Source organism: Solanum stenotomum, chromosome 2 (genome assembly GCF_019186545.1).
Source record: "Solanum stenotomum isolate F172 chromosome 2, ASM1918654v1, whole genome shotgun sequence".
Classification (NCBI taxonomy): domain Eukaryota; kingdom Viridiplantae; phylum Streptophyta; class Magnoliopsida; order Solanales; family Solanaceae; genus Solanum; species Solanum stenotomum.
In genome coordinates, this window is record NC_064283.1 from 65,194,830 (window position 1) to 65,213,504 (window position 18,675).

General features: G+C 34.0%; 2 protein-coding genes and 1 long non-coding RNA gene across 14 annotated transcripts in view; all 3 read right to left on the minus strand.

The window, feature by feature from the left end:
* The window catches only part of LOC125854978 (mediator of RNA polymerase II transcription subunit 15a), a 162,868-nt gene that overhangs the window by 51,755 nt on the left and 92,438 nt on the right, over positions 1-18,675 (minus strand). The gene's annotated exons all lie outside the window — the stretch shown is intronic.
* The window catches only part of LOC125854980 (mediator of RNA polymerase II transcription subunit 15a-like), a 129,533-nt gene that overhangs the window by 29,629 nt on the left and 81,229 nt on the right, over positions 1-18,675 (minus strand). The window lies entirely within an intron of this gene.
* LOC125855001 (uncharacterized) lies at positions 12,814-18,467 on the minus strand. Its single transcript, XR_007445452.1, has 4 exons — positions 18,408-18,467; positions 17,001-17,071; positions 14,102-14,176; positions 12,814-13,001 (listed from the first exon to the last, which is right to left on the minus strand). It is a non-coding gene; the product is annotated as an uncharacterized LOC125855001 (long non-coding RNA).

Below are 18,675 nucleotides of genomic sequence, written 5' to 3' on the forward strand. Positions count from 1 at the left end.
GTCCAAACAATCATGTTGCAAATCGATAATATTGTTTTGTTGCAATGCCTTCCATGGAACCCTGTTCGGATTGCATCTGTGCATTAGTTTCGACCATCAAGAGATTGTGGTTGCTCAAGCAGCATGGAAGACTGTTGAAGCTGCGACGTCTGGTGGGTTGGCAATAGTGTGGTCTACTCTTGCTTTGCTTGCTGCTGTTGCATTAACTTCAGTCTATGAAAATGTAGCTGCTGCATCTGCCTATTGTGTAACTGCTGTCTTAATTGCTGGTTCTGCAACATTTGCTGGCTCTGCGACATTCGCTGCCAGACACTCGAATTTTGCTGTAGGGAACCGAGGTTTGCTTGTATGGGATTCGTTCCACTTTGTGTTCTGAATGAGCTTATGTTATCCAGTAGACACCTGTTGCAGGGAGTTCAAAGAATTACTCTGTCCCAAATCCAAATTGAAACCAGGCTGTACTGAATTTATCATGTATTGCTGAGTGTTAGAATTTGTCGATACTCCAGACAAAGAATTATGCTGCAAGTTGGTGAGATTATTCCGTTGCATTAACTGCTGCAGTGAGTTCATTGCTTGCTGATGTTCCATTAACTGCTGACTTCGAAGAAGTTGTTGCTGCATCAGTAGCCGGTTGCACAGGGTGTTAATTGTTGGTTCGGCAACATTTGCTGCACGGGCTGTATAGGAAGTAAATGTGGCAGCGCGTTTGAATTTTGCTGTAGGGATTCGAGGTTTGCCTGTACAGGGTTCATTCCACTTTGTGTACTGAATGAGCTTATGTTATCATGATGAAGTTCTCCCTGCTGTGGAGAAGAAGAAGTCCTGCTGCGTGCCCAATTGAACCGTAGAAAGAAACTTATGTTCTTCTCAACCGAGACCAGCTTGCCCTTGTGATTAAGTTCAATATCCTGCTTTCTAAGCCGCAAGAAAAGCATAATGTGTTCCAGCATCACCTTGAACATCTTGAGCTTTTCAATGTTCTCATTTTGAAGACGGTGATGAAGAGAGTCATGCTTAAAATCAGTAAAAAGAAATCAGTTCAGTCACAGTCCTGTTTCTTGTCCTTAGCAAACTTTTAAAATTCATGCTTCAAGTACATAACATAGCTCGCAAGGTTTACACAATTCAACAGAATGTTGATTCAAGTGCTTTTAAATTCAGATAAATCAAGCCCTTGCCCAAAGAATTATGGAGGCCTTAATTCTTTCCCCGAAAGCAAAAAAAAAAAAAAACACGAACAGAAAAATTACATGTGAAAAATAACTCTTTTATGGTATCCACTACCACCTCGACTTTACTATCACTCACAATGCTTCAACACAAAAATAATGCAGATGCTAGAAATGACAAGGAATGAGCCGCTTTACAACTATGAGAGCACTGTTTCTAAATATGACAATCGACAGGAAAGGAACCAATTTAAAGAAGACAAAATGGGAATTTAGTGTCTTGAGCTTTCTGCATCAGTTCCCAGTTTGAGGAGTTTCCAATAACCAATAGAATACAATATGCACTACACCTTGGGCATGCTATATGCAAAGGATGGTGTGTCATTTGACGAAACTTGCAAGGGGGTGAACCAAAATTTGGAACTATGATGAAGCACTTAAGAGGGTGTTGATGACATACCTGCTGCACTTTATGAGCAATTTTCTCGTATAAATCATTGAGGTCTGATAAATATATCTCCTTCATATACTTGATCTGCATTACAAATTTTCAAAGTCAATTGCGGAAATGTAAAGAATGCATTCCCATGTGGTTAGGTGATAATTAGATCAACTATACGATGCAGTAGAGAACAAACTAGAGAATCTTCATAAAAGAACCTTCCAGATAAAAAGGTTAAAAGTGAAGTAGAAGAGGAAGACTACAACTGATTAACATGTAACTGCCTAACTGGTAAAACAAGTAACTGGTTTTTGCTTCCTTTAGCTTCTTGGTACTCGTATCAAGAACACAACTTCCGTAATGTGATCGTAGACCAACCCAACCAGGAGGAATTAGAACATACTTTTGTAAAGTTAGGTTGGAAGATATAACAGTTTAATAGCAATCACCATTTTTTTCCCACTTTACACCTTTATCATCAATGTAAAAAACAAGGGTAAACAATGAAATAATAATGATGTAGTTGACAACTAAATCCTGAAATAAGACATACATAGGTTGGACGAACTAATAATAGAACTTGGTTTCTTACATTACCACACACTTATTACCTTCTAACATCAATGTATTTCATACTCGGATGGATTATTGATCTTTCTTTTGCTACTAAGTCCCTAAATAAGACAAACATAGGTTGGAAGGACCACTAATAGAACTTGGTTTCCCACAAGTTGATTGTGAAGAAGGTGGGGCCCGCTTCCTGCTGAATTGGAGTGTCATAAAAGCTGAACGTGCATGAGATCTATCTCAATGCTGATGTCAGTTACTAATAAAGTAAGAATGCTTCGAGGCTGGTGTGCTACTCTTCCTCTGCTTGGAACATCGCCTTTTCTGGTAAAAGAGAGAGATTCATTAAAGAGAGAGTGCTTGTAACATGGGGTTTTTGGGGCACAGTTCTAAACTCAGTGGATAATGCATCTGCTCCTCTATTCTTCTCCACTTAAATACTAAACTTTTGTCAGATGCGCCTAAACCAACATGTCACATGCTACACTCTTACGACTAGATCAAAGTCCATTCATCTCCTTCAAAGCATTAATCTTTTTCCAATACCAACAGCAGTCTTGTGGTGTTTGGTGAGCCCAAATATTCTATTACATGGAGCGATAATGCTTTGTTGGGGCAGAAGAGCAGACTACATACTGCAGAACTCATTTGGACTGAACTTTCACAGCCAAAGCATCGATTTTTTGTGTGGTTGGCTTTACAAGGGAGACCACTTACAAAAGAAAGATTAAGACATCTAACTATTCCAGTGGAAGATGCTACATGTTGTCTTTGTGCGAGTCAAACATAAACAGTGATCTATCATACATGGAAAGAAAGGAACTGGAAGATTTTTAGAGGATCATCGGTGAATACTGATATAGTGTTAGTACAGACTAAGAAAGACGTTATCAAAAAAATAGACTTACTTAAAGGATTTAGGAAAGCTAGCAACAGTCATAGGTTGAATACCAATTTACTTGGTGCCTAATTATTTTTCTTGTTTAGTTGGAAACCTATGCTTCCTAGAATGGCTGAGATGATAGGCGACCTTATGGTGTAATGTTCTTTGTTGGTTAGTGGTAATTTACAGCTTTACCAAATAAAATAATGACGTAGTTGGCTTCACAAGTGAAAAACGACGGAATGGAGAATATAGAGCATGTTATATGTTTATTCTTGGAGAAATCAAAGTATTCCAACTTATTACTAGCTAGTAAACCAAGTCGCGTAAGTAGAGAAGGACGATTTTCGATGACGGAAGCATTAAATTCTCTATTATAAGAAATAAAATAAAAAACAGAAAAAAGTATACCAACTAATACAGATGAACAAATGTCTTTTCACATATATATACATCTTGCACAAATAGGTTTATCACTCAAACTAGCAATTAAAGATTTTAGTCGCCGGGAAATAAAACAAATTGGTGACACGCCATGAAGACTTTTATCCGAACTTACAGACAGATTATCTCATGAATTAAGTTAATATGATCTCATCAGTCAACAACTAATTTTCTGTAATCAATTAATTTATCAAAATATGCTTCACTTCTAANTACTTCGATAGAAAAGATTGATGTGTCACATTCCTAATTATTAGATTGATCCACAAGAAAGTTTGTTTCCATGCTTCTATTCAAAGGTGATAAATTGTCAATGAATTTGATTTGTATAACTTTTCAATCTTGATTGTTTGCGGACGTATTATAACCAAAATTATTTTTCAAAATTTTCTCCATCGTTAAATTATATAATATAATGAAGGGATGGCAACAATTTTGGTCCTTAAGAAAGAGAGTTCATATGAAAAATTGAGATAACATTAGTAACTAAAAAAATTTACCAATGCAAAGAGATTATTAATTTTGAACACATGCGATCTTAGAACAAAACACAAGACGATTAATTTTAGTGACTTATCATATATTATTATAAGTGGAAGCTTCAAAGTGAAAAGTTGAAATACCATTTTGCTCCTCTACTAACTTAAAATTTGATTAATTATTTAATTAAATATAAATATTTTAATTACATAATGATAGAATTTGAAGTCCTTAAGCCCTTTAATAATTAATTTTTTTTTTTGATAAATGAGTATATTGATATTGCTTTTAATCATAATCATCAATCTCATAACGGAAGAATTTGAATAGTTATGATTGATAAAACAATGTAACCAAAAGAATTTCTTCTAAAATAGCTACATTTTCCCTTCTAAATAGACTATGTTCTTAAATATTGAAGTAAAGAATTTGAAGAGGTGCCATTAATTAAAAAAATAATACATACAAGTTTCATCTATAAAGATTCACATGTTTTTTAGATGGTCATATTTCTATTAAGTTTATTCATCCTAACATGATTCTTCTTTGATAATGAAAGATATTTTTTTTCAGTCTTTTATATCATTGTTTTCTTTTATGTTTGTATAGGTATATTTGGCTGGAATTGCAACAACTTGAAGGTTGCTTGGAGTATTTTGGTATATTCAATGAACTTTTCAAAGAGGTACATAAAAAACAAAGTCAACATGTAATATTATAACTTTTCATTTAATTTTTATTTATTTATTTTCAATTGAAGGACGGTACACAAATCGATGTACAATTCTTTCTTGGGTAATCGATTGTATAGAAGAAAGAGCAATTCTTTGTATAAAGTAACATTCATCTACATGCATGTGATGTATTCTTTTTATTTATTCATTTTTTTGTGCTTAGGGGTGTATAGAAGATTTCAAAATGATGAATACACTGTACCATTGTTAGGTTTAATGCTATAAAACTTTGCTAAGACAACAAATTGACAAGTAAACTATAGTTAATATTATCATCAAAATAGTATGATGAACTTTTATATTTGAAAACCAATTAAAATAGTATCATTATTGAAGGAAACATACCAATCAAAGAAACGAATTGCAGAAAAAAAAGAGACCATAAATTTTTTTAGAAGAATTGTGACCTTTGCTTGTAAGTGTTGCTAAAGATCCAAGCAGAGAAAAATATGGAGATGGATATTTCAAATTTTAGCCTGAGTTCCCCCTTGAAATTTAAGTAATTTATCATAATAATTGCAATACTTCACATAATCTAGGGAAGGGTGCATGAGTTCACGAGTACACAAATCATAAACAATTGAATTATCCAAACAATCATGTTGCAAGTCAGTAATATTGTTTTATTGCATCTGTGGATTAGTTTCGACCATCAAGGGATTGTGGTTGCTGAAGCTGGATCGAAGACTGTTGAAGCTGTGACATCTGGTGGGTTGGCAATAGCATGGTCTACTGTTGTTTTGCTTGCTGCTGTTGCATTAACTTCTGTCTTTGAAAGAGTTGCTGCTGCATCTGCCGATGGTGGGACTGCTCTCTTAATTGCTGGTTCTGCAACAGTTTACTGCTTGCGCTTCTGAGGATATGACTGTTGCAGGGCGTTTAAATTTTGCTCTAGGGATCCGAGGTTTGCCTGTACGGGTTGCATCGATGGATTAGTTTGACCATCAAGTGATTGTGGTAGCTGAAGCTGCATGGAAGACTGAGGAAGTTACTCCTGCACTGGAGAAGAAGTAGGCTTTGGTGGCTGATAGGGACAAAGAAAGAAATTTATGTGCTTCTCAACCGAAAGCAGTTTCTCCTTGTGAGCAAGTTGAATATAATGCTTGTTAAGCTGCAAGAAAAGCATAATGCGTTCCAACGTTATCTTGCACATCTTGAGCTTTTCAATTTGCTCATTTGTACGACGCTGATGAAGAGAGTTCTGCTTGAAATCAGAAAAAAAAATCAGTTTAGTGACAGTCCTGTTTCTTTCCCTCTGCAAACTTTTGAAATACCTTCAAGTGCCTCCCACAGCAAAGAAAAAGGAAGAAAAATTCAAGAAATAGCATAAAGAAATAAACAACATAGCTCACAAGGTTCCCGAAATTCAGCAGAATGTTGACTCAAGTGCTCTTTAAATTCAGATAAATCAAGCCCTTACCCAATGAACTTGGGAGGCCTTAATTCCTTCCCCGAAAGGAAAACAAACTAACATAAAAATGACATCTACACTGTAGTGCCCACCGAGATATGTGAAAATAACTCCTTTTATGGTTTCCACCTCGACTTCACAATGTTTCAACACAAACAGGTGATGCAGATGCTAGAAATGAAAAGGAGTTAACTACACTATAAGGGTGGCAACGGAACCGGTAACGGACCTACCGGACCGGGACGTTCCGGAACCGGAACGGAACCGGGCACCACGGGCCGGAACCGAACCGGAACCGGGACGGACCGGAACCGGTAATTCCGGAAAAAAATACCTGTACCCGTCCCGGACCGGTAACGGACCGGACCGGACCGGACCGGAAACCGGGTCCAACCGTTATAAATTATATTTTTTTATTAAAATTAAAAAATTAGGAATATTACACTTAAAAATTTATACTTTTAAAGTTTTAAATACAAACTTTCAAACTTTTAAAAGTATAAAAGTTTAAATTTCACAATTTAAAACTTTGAAAATTTAAATTCAAACTTTAAAACTATAAAAGTTTAAATTTTACTCTTTAAAAGTTTGAAAATTTAAATTCAAATTTCAAACTTTAAAACTATAAAAAGTTTAAATTTCACAATTCACACTTTAAAAGTTTGAAAATTTAAATTTGAATTATAAACTTTAAAACTATAAAACTATAAAAATTTAAATTTCACACTTTAAAGTTTAAATTTTAAAAGTTTGAAAATTTAAATTAAAACTTTAAAACTATAAAAGTTTAAATTTCACACTTTAAAAGTTTGAAAATTTAAAACTTTAAAACTATAAAAGTTTAAATTTCACACTTTAAAAGTTAAATTTGAACTTTTGAAGACAATAATAAAAAAAAATTAAGGCGAATAGCCTATACTTTTATTAATATTAATTAAATAGTACAAGTTGAGTTACAAAATATTAGTAGAGTATTAAAAAATCTAATCTACACAGCCACCTTCTAGGAAGGGTTCTGTTTGAATTACACCTTGGTGCATGTTGACAAAACTTGCTAGGAGTCTACCAAAATTTTGAACTATTATGAAGCACTTAGAGGGATGATGACATACCTGTTGCAGTTCATAAGCAATTTTCTGGTATAGACGATAGAGCTTTGAATAATGCATTTCCTTCATAGAGTTGATCTGCATTACAAATTTTCATTAAGTCAACTACAGAAATGTCAAGAACACATTCCCATGTGGTTAGGTGATAATTAGATCAACTTACGATGCAGTAGAGAACAAACTAGAGATCCTCACAAAAGAACCTTCCAGATAAGAAGGTTAAAAGTAAAGTTGAAGAGGAAGACTACAACTGATTAATATGTAGATGGTAAAATAAGCGACTAAGGTTTGCTTCCATAATGTGATCATAGACCAGCCAACCAGGAGCAATTATAATATACTTTTGTAAAGTAGGATTTGGAGAATATAATACGGTTTAATGGAAATCATCATTTTCTAAATTTTTTGAACTTTACACCCTTCACAAGTGAAAAATGACAGGAATGGAGTATACAAAGCATGTTAGTGTTACATGTTCATTCTTGGAGAAGTCAAAGTATTCCAACTTATTCCTAGCTAGCAACACAAATTGGTGACATACTAAGAAGACTTTGATCCAAACTTATAGACATATTATGATCTTAGTATTCAACAACTAGTTTTCTGTAATCAATTAATTTATCAAAGAGTTCTTAACTTCTCAATTATGCCAGTGCTTGTGAAACTAATTTTTTGTCGTTAACAATATTGGACGAAGACAAGCTCAAACAGTGCACCATTGATGGTGAGGATTCATATAATCGACCTCAACTTGCTTAGGATTGTAGTTGTAGTAGTGCTTCTAAATTGAGAATATACCAGTTTCTAACAAGTTATCAGGTAACATGCTCAATTTCTGTTTTTTCGAAAACATGGAATATATAAAGCACCTTGCGGGGGAGGGGTACGACCATGAATTTAGCTGAACAGTTGGTATGGTAAACCTCTTCTATTACTCTATAATCATAGGAAATATTTCAAAACATACAACTATTTCTTATAATGTTATAACCAGCCAGTTTATGTAATTTCACAGTTTCCAAAATCTTGTCCAACTAAAATAACATTGCAAATATACCTTCTAGTAAACCTCTTCTGATAAATTACTTAAATTTTATGTGGGAACTCGAGCTAAAATTTGAAATATTATCTCCAAAAAAGTTTATGTTTGAATCTTTAGCAACATTTTTACAAACAATGGTCACACTTTTCTCAATATTTATTTGTTTTTTTTTGTCTTTCTTCAATTCTTTTCTTTGATTTGTAAAGTGTGTTTCCTTAAATAATGAACTATTTTAATCAATTTCATATATCAAAATTTGTTATACTATTTTTCAGTGATGATAATATTAATTATAGTTTACTTATCAAGTCCTTGTCTTGGCAAAATATAATAGCATTAAACCTAACGATAATATTTTCCAGATAGAAGGTGACAACCCTAATTAATTGACTATGAAGGTGCTTAGCTACATCAATGCTCAAATTTCTTAATCGTTATTGCCCAGGCTTCAATGATCAACCCGTGACGCATTTTGGTTGTTTTGAAATCTTGGATACACCCTTGAGCACATGTTGAGGAATAATTAGAGAAAATTGAGACCTGTTCGAATGTGGTAGATACATTGTTGGCCAGGGGTGAAGCCAAGTAAGACTGAGGGGTTCACTTGAACTCTCTTTGGCAAAATTACATTGTTTAGACATGCTTAATATTATTTTTTATGTATATATGATATATGTTGAACCTCCTTTGACTTCATGTGTTTACTTATTCATATTATGAACCCTGTAAGTGAAAATTTTGGCTCTTACCACTGTTGTTGGCTAAGATCCTATCAGAACTCTTGAGATAGTTATGACCTGCAAAAATTTTAATCTATCAAGTCACAAAATTCATTTATCTTTTGTTTTGTTCTAAGATGTCATGTGTTTAAAATTAATATTTTTTTGCAACTTGTAAATCTTTCTAGTTACTAATGATATCTCAATTTTTCAAATGAACTCTCTCCTTAAGGACTAAAGTAGTTATTATCCCTTCTTTGTTTTATAATAATTGAACAATGGAAAAAACTTTTTAAAAAGAGTTTAATTGTCTTTAATTTGCCCTCATATTAAGTTATGAACCCATTATATAGGCTAATTTCTTTTGTGATCACACAATCAACATGATGTTGTAGGTGAAATGATAACTGTTGATTGATTTTTTTATTATAAACTAGAGTTGAACAACTTTTCAAAATAATTATCATTAGTTGAGTGACCTTTATGTTACAAAACAAAGTTGAATGACTTTTCTATTATAAAATAAAATTGAGTAACTTTTTGAGATAATTATCATTAGTTGAGTGACCTTTGTCTTACAAAATAAAGTTGTGTGAGTTTGTGAGATAAAAATTATTACTTGAGAGATCCTATCAAAAATTAACTCTATATTATATAAATAGATACTAGGGCTCACATTAAGGGGAAAAAGTTTATCAAAATTGAGATGTATACTGAAACTCAAGATTGTAAGAGTACCACCTCGGCCATGGCTGCCACCAGAGCTTCGATCGTAGAATGGTCAACAAGATGTAAATTCCTTTTTCCGATTGTAACCTGTACTTGTTTTTTTGTTTTCTTTTTTCAATGATTATACACTACTACTACTACATATTTGTAGAATTGCAGGGGATCTCCCATTGGGAGTCTCAGGTTTGAAATCTTCCTATATGTTTTCTCATCGGGGATTGTCTAGTATGGTTTATCTCTCCTATGTGGTTTGTGGGCTAGTTTTACTCTGTGAACCCTAAGAAGAGTTGTGATTGTGGGTTCCCTTGTCATAAATAAACAAGAAAAGGAAATGATGAAGGGTAGAGGGTGGACCCATTATTTGATGAGTTTCTAACTCTGCGCCATTGACCTCAGGGATTTCTTGTCTATAAAAAGGGTAAAAAATAGTGAACAACAACAATGACATAGATGCTTTTATTTTATTGGGCCACTATCAATTCTTTATTCATTGAAAGAGTACAACAACATACTTAGTGGTCATTTCGTTGGGAGGGATAAGCTATCTCGGGATAAGTTATCCCATATAAGTTATCTCACATGTATATGGGATAACTTATCCCATCACTATAGTATAAATGGTGAGATAAATAATCTCATGACTACCTAATACCTCCAACCAAATGCACGATAAAATAATCCTACATTTTATCTAGGATTATCATACTTTATACCTCTCACCAAACGACTCCTTAGTGTGATCCTACTAGTGGTGTCTGGGGAGGGGCGTAGCCACATACAATGAGGGGTAGCTAGTTACCCTATGTTGAAGAATTATACTGCATATGTAAAAAATTATACGAAGTATATAAGTTACAAATTATTTTTCGGGCAGATATGTTTATTTTCGGCACTGAGGGTAGGATGTATGCAGTCCTTACCCTACCTTTGTGGGGTAGATAGACCCTTGGCTAAAAAAATGGTATAGATTTGTTAAATTAATTGTAATTATAATATTATCCAACATAGAGTGCACTTATGAATGGTAATCAAAAAATTTATGTTGGAGGGAGTTAAAATGTTTTAGACAAGCACATTTCAAGGGAAGTTCAAATGTATTAACATACCTGAAATATTAAACACTCCCAAAATTTGCCTGAAATTTTGATGATGTAAGCAATCAAGTTCTTTAATATTTGTGCTATACTCAATTTTGTTTTGTTTGTACCACCTTTAGATTCTACAGTTCAAACGGGAAATGCAAATGTAGGTGACTGGTAGGAAAAGGTTTACGAAAAGGTATTGTTTGCAATAGTATTTTTTTCTACACAAGATTTTGAAAATTGTGGAAATTCGACATGTGGATTTCGATACATTGGTTGGTTATAACATTATAAGAAATAGCTAAATATTTTGACATATTTCCTATGATTATAGAGTAACAAAGGAGGTTTACCATACCAAGTGTTTAGTTAAATTCATGGTCGTACCCGTCCCCGCAAGGTGTTAGAAACTGGTATATTGTCAGTTGAGGAGTACAAGCAACTACATCTCAATCCCAAGCAAGTTGAGGTTGCCTATATGAATCCCCATTGTAGATGATGCTTTGTTTAAGCTTGTCTTGCTTCAATATTGTCAACAAAAAAAAATAGTTTCAGAAGCAATGGAATAATTGAGAAGTGAAGTATTATTTGATAATTAACTGATTATAGAAAAATAGTTGTTGAATGTTGTGATCGTATTATCTAATAGTTCATGAGGTAATATATATATAAGTTCGTGTCATAGTCTTCATGGCATGTCACCAACTTGCTTTATTTCCTGGCAACTAAAATCTTTAATTGCTACTTTGAGGGATAAACCTATTGGTGCAAGAAGTATATACCTGAACATATGGCTATAAAAAGATGCTCTCTGTGAAAAGACATTTGTTCATCTGTATTCGCTGGCATACTTTTTCTGTTCTTTAATTTAATTTTATATTATAATAGAGAATTCAATGCCTCTTTCTTCGAAACTTGGTGGGTAACCCTCTATCCTTCTCTACTTACATCCCCGACTTGGCTTACTAGCTAGGTGGTAAAAGTTGGAATACTTTGACTTCACTAAGAATAAACATATAACACTAACATGCTCTGTAGACTCCATTCCGTCGTTTTTCACTTGTGAAGCCAACTACTTAGTTATTATTTCATTGTTTTACTTCATTGATGGTAAAGGTGAAAAGTGGCGGGGAAATGATGATTGGCATTAAACTGTATTATATCTTCCAACCTAACTTTTAAAAAGTATAGTCTAATTACAAAAGTTTGTATTCTTGATTGGAGCACCAAGAAGCTAAATGAAGCAAAGCTCAGTTACTTATTTTAATAACATTTCCATGTTAATCAGTTGTAGTATTCCTCTTCTACTTCACTTTAAACTTTTTTATCTGGAAGGTTCTTTTGTGAGGATTTTATAGTTTTTTCTCTACTGCATCGTAAGTTGATCTAATTATCACCTAACCACATGGGAATGTGTTCTTGACATTTCTGCAGTTGACTTAATGAAAATTTGTAATGCAGATCAAGTCTATGAAGGAAACGTATGTTTCAAAGCTCTATCGTCTGTACCAGAAAATTGCTTATGAACTGCAACTGGTATGCCATCAACATCCCTCTTAAGTGCTTCATATTAGTGCAAAATTTTGGTAGATTCCGTAGCAAGTTTTGTCAGCATGGACCAATGTGTAATGCATTTTGTAGTCTATTGGTAATTGGAAACTCCTCTAATCTCTTTGTATGTTTCTCACACCTATTATAGCTCTTTCTTACATATATTCCCTGGCATTTATATTTGATAAAAACAACTTGATTTGCCCAACATAAATACGTAATCCTAGAATATTCTCATAGTGGGAATATGTTATAGTGTAGTTAACTCCCTTTCATTTTTAGCATCAGCATCATTTGTTTGTGTTGAAGCATTGTGAATGATTGTGAAATCGAGGTGGTGGTGGACACCATAAAGGGAGCTATTTTCACATATCTAGGTAGACATTGCAGTGTAGATGTCATTTTATGTTAGTTTATTTTCCTTTTGGCGAAGGAATCAAGGTTTATAAACATGGTCTTCCTAGTCTTCCATAACAAGTTGAGGACTATTGGTTTCTCACCTACAATTACTTAGTATAAAAATAATAATAATTAAGAACAATGAAAACAATATATGTGATGGATGTGAATAATGACTTACTCCTTTTACTTGAAAAATACTGAAGGCCTCCCAATAGCTTCGTTTGAGCTAGATTCCTGCTAAAAATTATGGCTTTTGAAGAAGGGTAGGAATTTATACATTGCAAGAGTTATTAACCTTAAATACAAAGAGATCTTAGATAAAACAAAAGAGATGATTTTACAGAAAAAAAAGAGAAACGTTTACTAAACTAAAAGTTTCTTTTTTACTTGATAACTCAGTACACTAAACGTTTACAACACCAATCATCATGTAAAAGCAACCGGATGAACTACTGTACTATTGTACCTCTTCCCGCTGCCTCTAGATGTGTGGGAATACTAGAAGAGATATAACCCAAAAATGAGAAAATAAGGGACAAGGTGGGGGTGCCCTCCGTGGTGGACACGTGAGGAAAGCGAGGTTGAGAGGCTTTGGGCATGTGAAGAGGAGATGCTCCGAAGCTCTAGTAAGAAGGTTTGAGAGGTTGGATATGAATATGGTGGATATAACAAGAGGTAGTAGTAGGCCTAAGAAATATTGGGAAGAGATGATTACAAAGAACATAACACAATTATGGCTTACCAAGAAAATGACCCTAGATAGAAGGACATGGAGGTCGGAGATCATGGTATAAGGCTAGTAGGTAGTTGAACATTGTCTAATTTTTCTCACCGTTAGTATTATTACTAATCTTTATTACCACTTGTTGTTTCCTTTCCTTCAATTATCGTAGTATTTGTTCTTGTTACTATTCTTCTCTATTATTTTTATCGTGGCTTCTTCACTACTATATTTCCTTTTCATAACTACTTAGAATTGTTTTATTTGAGACAAGCGTCTTTCGAAAATAGTCTCTCTACCTTCACAAGGTAGGGATAAGGTTTGCATACCCACCACCTTCCCCAACCCCAACCCCAACTTGTGGGATTATATAGGTATGTTGTTGTTATTGTTGTTGTTGTTGATGATAAAGCACTTTAAAGGCAACAGTTTTAGGACAAGAAGAAGACGAAATATATGATTGCAAGTAATGCCCCCATTAGAAGAATGACTTTTAAGCACTCTTAGCATCTCAAATTATATCAAGATCTAGTAAATCCAGCATGCTGCACCATACAACTGGTAGAATTGCTTCCAGAAATGATAATAGTAGAACAAGATGTTGATGACATACCTATTGCACTTTATAAGCCATTTTCTGGTATTGATCATTGAGCTTTGAAAAATACAGCTCCTTCATAGACTTGATCTGCATTACAAATTTTCATGAAGTCAACTGCAGAAATGTCAAGAATGCATTCCCATGCAGCAAGGTGATAATAAGATCAACTTACGATGTAGTAGAGAACAAACTAGAAAGTCCTCACAAAAGAACCTTCCAGATAAAAAGGTTAAAAGTGAAGTAGAAGAGGAAGACTACAACTGATTAACACGTAAATGATAAAAGAAGCAATAAGATTTGCTTCCTTTAGCTTCTTTGGTATACATTTCTGCTCACATAATATGATCATAGACCAGCCCAACCAAGAGGACTTAGAATATACTTTTTATATAAGTTTTTTTTTTTTTTGTGAAACTGAACTATTTTTATAGTTAGTTTGGGAGATATAATACGGTTTAATGGCAATCATCATTTTTTAAAATCTTTTTTCACTTTACACCTTTATCATCAACGAAGTAAAACGAAGGTCAACAATGATATAACAACGATATAGTTGGCTTCACAAGTAAGAAAACGACAGGATGGAGTACACAGAGCATGTTAATGTTATATACTTATTCTTGGAGAAGTCAAAGTAATTCAACATATTCCTAGATAGCAAACCAAGCAGAAGATGTAAGTAGAAAAGGATAAGGGGTGGGGTTGTTACCCACAAAGTTTCACAAACGGAAGCATTGAATTTTTCTTTTATAATTAATCTTTAAAAAAAACAGAAAAAGTATACCAGCTAATACAGATGGACGGATCTCTTTTCACAGAAAACATCATCTTCATTTTTTGATCAAGTAAAAGGTTTTATTGATAATAACAAGGCCAACTTTGCCATATAAAAGTGAATCCCAATAAGAGGAGAAACCTACAAAATATGGTTCTCTCTAAAATACACCCAATATACAAACAGGAACTGCATAGGTACTCCAAAAGAAAATAAGGGATCGGAGACTACTCCTAGAGCAAAGCTCATCTCTACCCCTTCAAAAGCTTTCCTATTCCTCTCTTTCTAAATGACCCACAACAAAGCAAGAGGAGTAAACCTCTTCTTCTCCTAGCTCCACCCTTCTAGTTGAACATAAATTCCTTGACGGTTCTTGGCATAACCCCAGAAACTCCAAACCATCTAAATTCCTTGTAAAAGGCGATCACCTCGTCGTCAATGGAAGAGGCGAGGCGACCCTTCATCGTCTTCTAGCTTTGTGGCGAGGCGAGCTTCAAAAGGTGACGTCGTGGCAAGAAAGGCGTCGCCTTTTGTAATTTCTTTTAAAAAGGCGACTAATTTAGGGTTTTAAAAGTTTAAAGATAATTTTAGGTTTTCGACTAGACTTCTCGGGCGACTGACAAGAATTTTCCGGCGACTCCAAAGTCCAACCAATATGTTGTTCTTCTGTCTTCTTCTTTTCTTTTCTTCAGATTTCTTTTTCCTCTGCTTCTTTTTCCTTCTTTTCTTCAGACTTCAGTCACATCTACCTCTGTTTTTTACCTGTTTTGACTTTTGTTCTGTTTTTTTCTTATTCAAGTTCTAAGTATGTACTATCTATATTCAGTTTTTGAATTGAAATATTTGCTAATATGTTATTGCTATTTAGATTTGATTATTTATATATGCAGAAAAATATTTTAATATTTTGGTATTAATTGGGCCGCACTTCAAAAAGGCGAGCACCTTGCTATTCACCTCGACAGAGCCTTGTCGCCTTTTATCACCTTTTGTCATCCAAAACACTGCCTCAACCAGATTCCAGAAGCTTCTCATAGAAGGACTTAACCGAGAACACTTAGTTATTTCCCAACTCCCAACTCAAAGCGTTGGGTCTATCAATTGCTAGCATTGCTTTTGAAGTAAACCTAGAATGTCTCATCACTATAAGCCCCCTTAACTTGCTGAATAGACAATTTCCTTTGCAAGACACTATACAATACTGGGAATTCATCCTTAAGCACCAATCCTCCACATTACTTTTGCCCCCAAAAACTAACCTTACTCCCTTCCCCAACTTTGAAACCAATGTTATCGTTTAAGGCATTCCACCCCCTTCATATTAATGATATTCCTCCACACACCATACCCGAAGGGCATCGTGATCACATTTGTTCTCCATCCCCCTCCATCTCTCCATATTTATCTGCTAACACCCCTCTCCATAAAGCTTCTCCCTCTATCCCAAATCTCCACAATCATTTTCCCAAGAGTGTGATTTCTTAACACAAAGAACATCTTTTATAGCCATATATTCAGGTATATACTTGCTGCATGAACAGGTCAATCCTTCAAACTATCAATTAAAGATTTTAGTTGCCGAGAATTAAAGCAAATTGGTGACATGCCATGAAGACTTTGATCCATACTTCCATACATATTACCTCATGAATTCAGATAATACGATCACAACTTTGAACAACTAATTTTCTATAATCAATCAATTTATCAAACAATACTTCACTTCTAATTTATGATAGTGTTTGTGAAACTATTTTTTGTCATTGACATATTGGACCAAGACGGGCTTAAATAGCGGATCATCGGCAGTGAGGCTTCAAATAGTGAACCTCAACTTTCTTGGGATTGGGGTGTAGTTTTAGTAGTACTTCTCAATTGAGAATATACCAATTTCTAACAAGTTACCTATTAACAGGCTCGATTTTCTATTTCCTCTAAGAAATGGAATACATAAAGAGGCTTGCAGGAAAGGGTAAGACCATGAATTTAGTTGAACACTTGGTATGGATAGGAAATATTTCAAAAGATTCAACTATTTCTTATAATGCTACAACCAGTCCGTTTATCAAAATCCACATATGTAATTTCCTTAATTTCAAAATCTTGCGCAAATTAAAATACCATTGCAAACAATACCTTTTGGTAAACCTCTGCCTGCCAATCAGCTCCATTTGCATTTCTCGTCTGAGTTGTAAAATCTAAAGGTGCTACAAATAAAACAAAATTGAGGATCACACAAATATTATAGAACTTGATTGCTTACAACATCAGAATTCTAGGAAAATTTTGGGACAATGTTGGATATTTCAGGTATAAAAGTGGGAACCTCCAACACAATTTTTTTATTACCACAATGACGGATAGTTAGCAACTCAAGAAATAATGAGTCTGCGCTCTACATTGTAACAGGGTTCGAACCTATGAAGTGCCTCTAACCCATAACAAATTCACTCTTTATAGACCAAGGCCTTGGGCATTGACGGATGAGGTTTTTTTTTATAAAAGAAAGTGACTACTATTTAAACTTGGAACCTTAAGGACAATTTTCAACCCTCTATAGCCTCTCTAGTCTTGTGCTTAGGGCACTCAAATATATATATAGAGAGACTAAAAATAAAAAATACTAGTGTATGTTATATACTAGTGTAATAACCCACAGATTACACTAGGCTAGGCAAACCCATACAACAAGCTCGATAGAAGTGTAAAATCATTGACAAAAGAAGGAAAAAAAAACAAATACACATCGAAATCGGAAAAGAAAGTTACCTCCGGCAGCTTCTGCGGCGGCCGCCACTGCTGGGTCGGTACCTTCACGAGTATCCATCACAATTCTGATCAACTTTTTCTTCCTTAACCTGGAAGATATAAATTTGTTATTGACGTTTGTGTATATTGAAATAAAAATAAGGGAAAAGGGCATGATATAGCCCCTCAACTTTGCTATTTGGAGTTGATATACCCCTCGTTATGAAAGTGGCTCATATATACATTTACCGTTATACAAACGGCGCACATATACCCCTACCATTACAAAATGAACTCACATATACTCTTCATTTAACGGAAGTGGAAAAAAAATAGTTTTAAAGTTATATTTTTGACTTTTGATTTTTTCTAAAAATTATTTAGGGGTATATATGATTTTTCTAGCAAATTTCAAGGTATATTTTAATTTTTTCGGACATAATTATTTTTTTGACTTTTTGACTATCATTATTTGAGTTTCTTATTCGTATTTTGTTTTTTCTTTCATTCCTAAGTGTAAAACAAAAATTTAAAACTATTTTTTCAAATATAATTTAGTTTTTGTATTTGAAGAAAAAAATTGGGTCATCTATAATAAATTTTACAAGAATATTAACAAAACTTCAATAAATTTGACCATCAAAATAATAAATCTAAATAAGCTATTGAAACAAAAAAAGTTAAAAATAATAATATACGTTTGAGGAAGATTAAATATACCCATATGGAATTATATTTTTTTTAAATAATTATAAAAATTTAACTAAAANCATCGAAATCGGAAAAGAAAGTTACCTCCGGCAGCTTCTGCGGCGGCCGCCACGGCTGGGTCGGTACCTTCACGAGTATCCATCACAATTCTGATCAACTTTTTCTTCCTTAACCTGGAAGATATAAATTTGTTATTGACGTTTGTGTATATTGAAATAAAAATAAGGGAAAAGGGTATGATATACCCTTAACTTTAGTATTTGAAGCTGATATGTCCTCGTTATGAAAGTAGCTCATATATACCCTTATCATTATACAAACGGCGCACATATATCCCTACCATTACAAAATG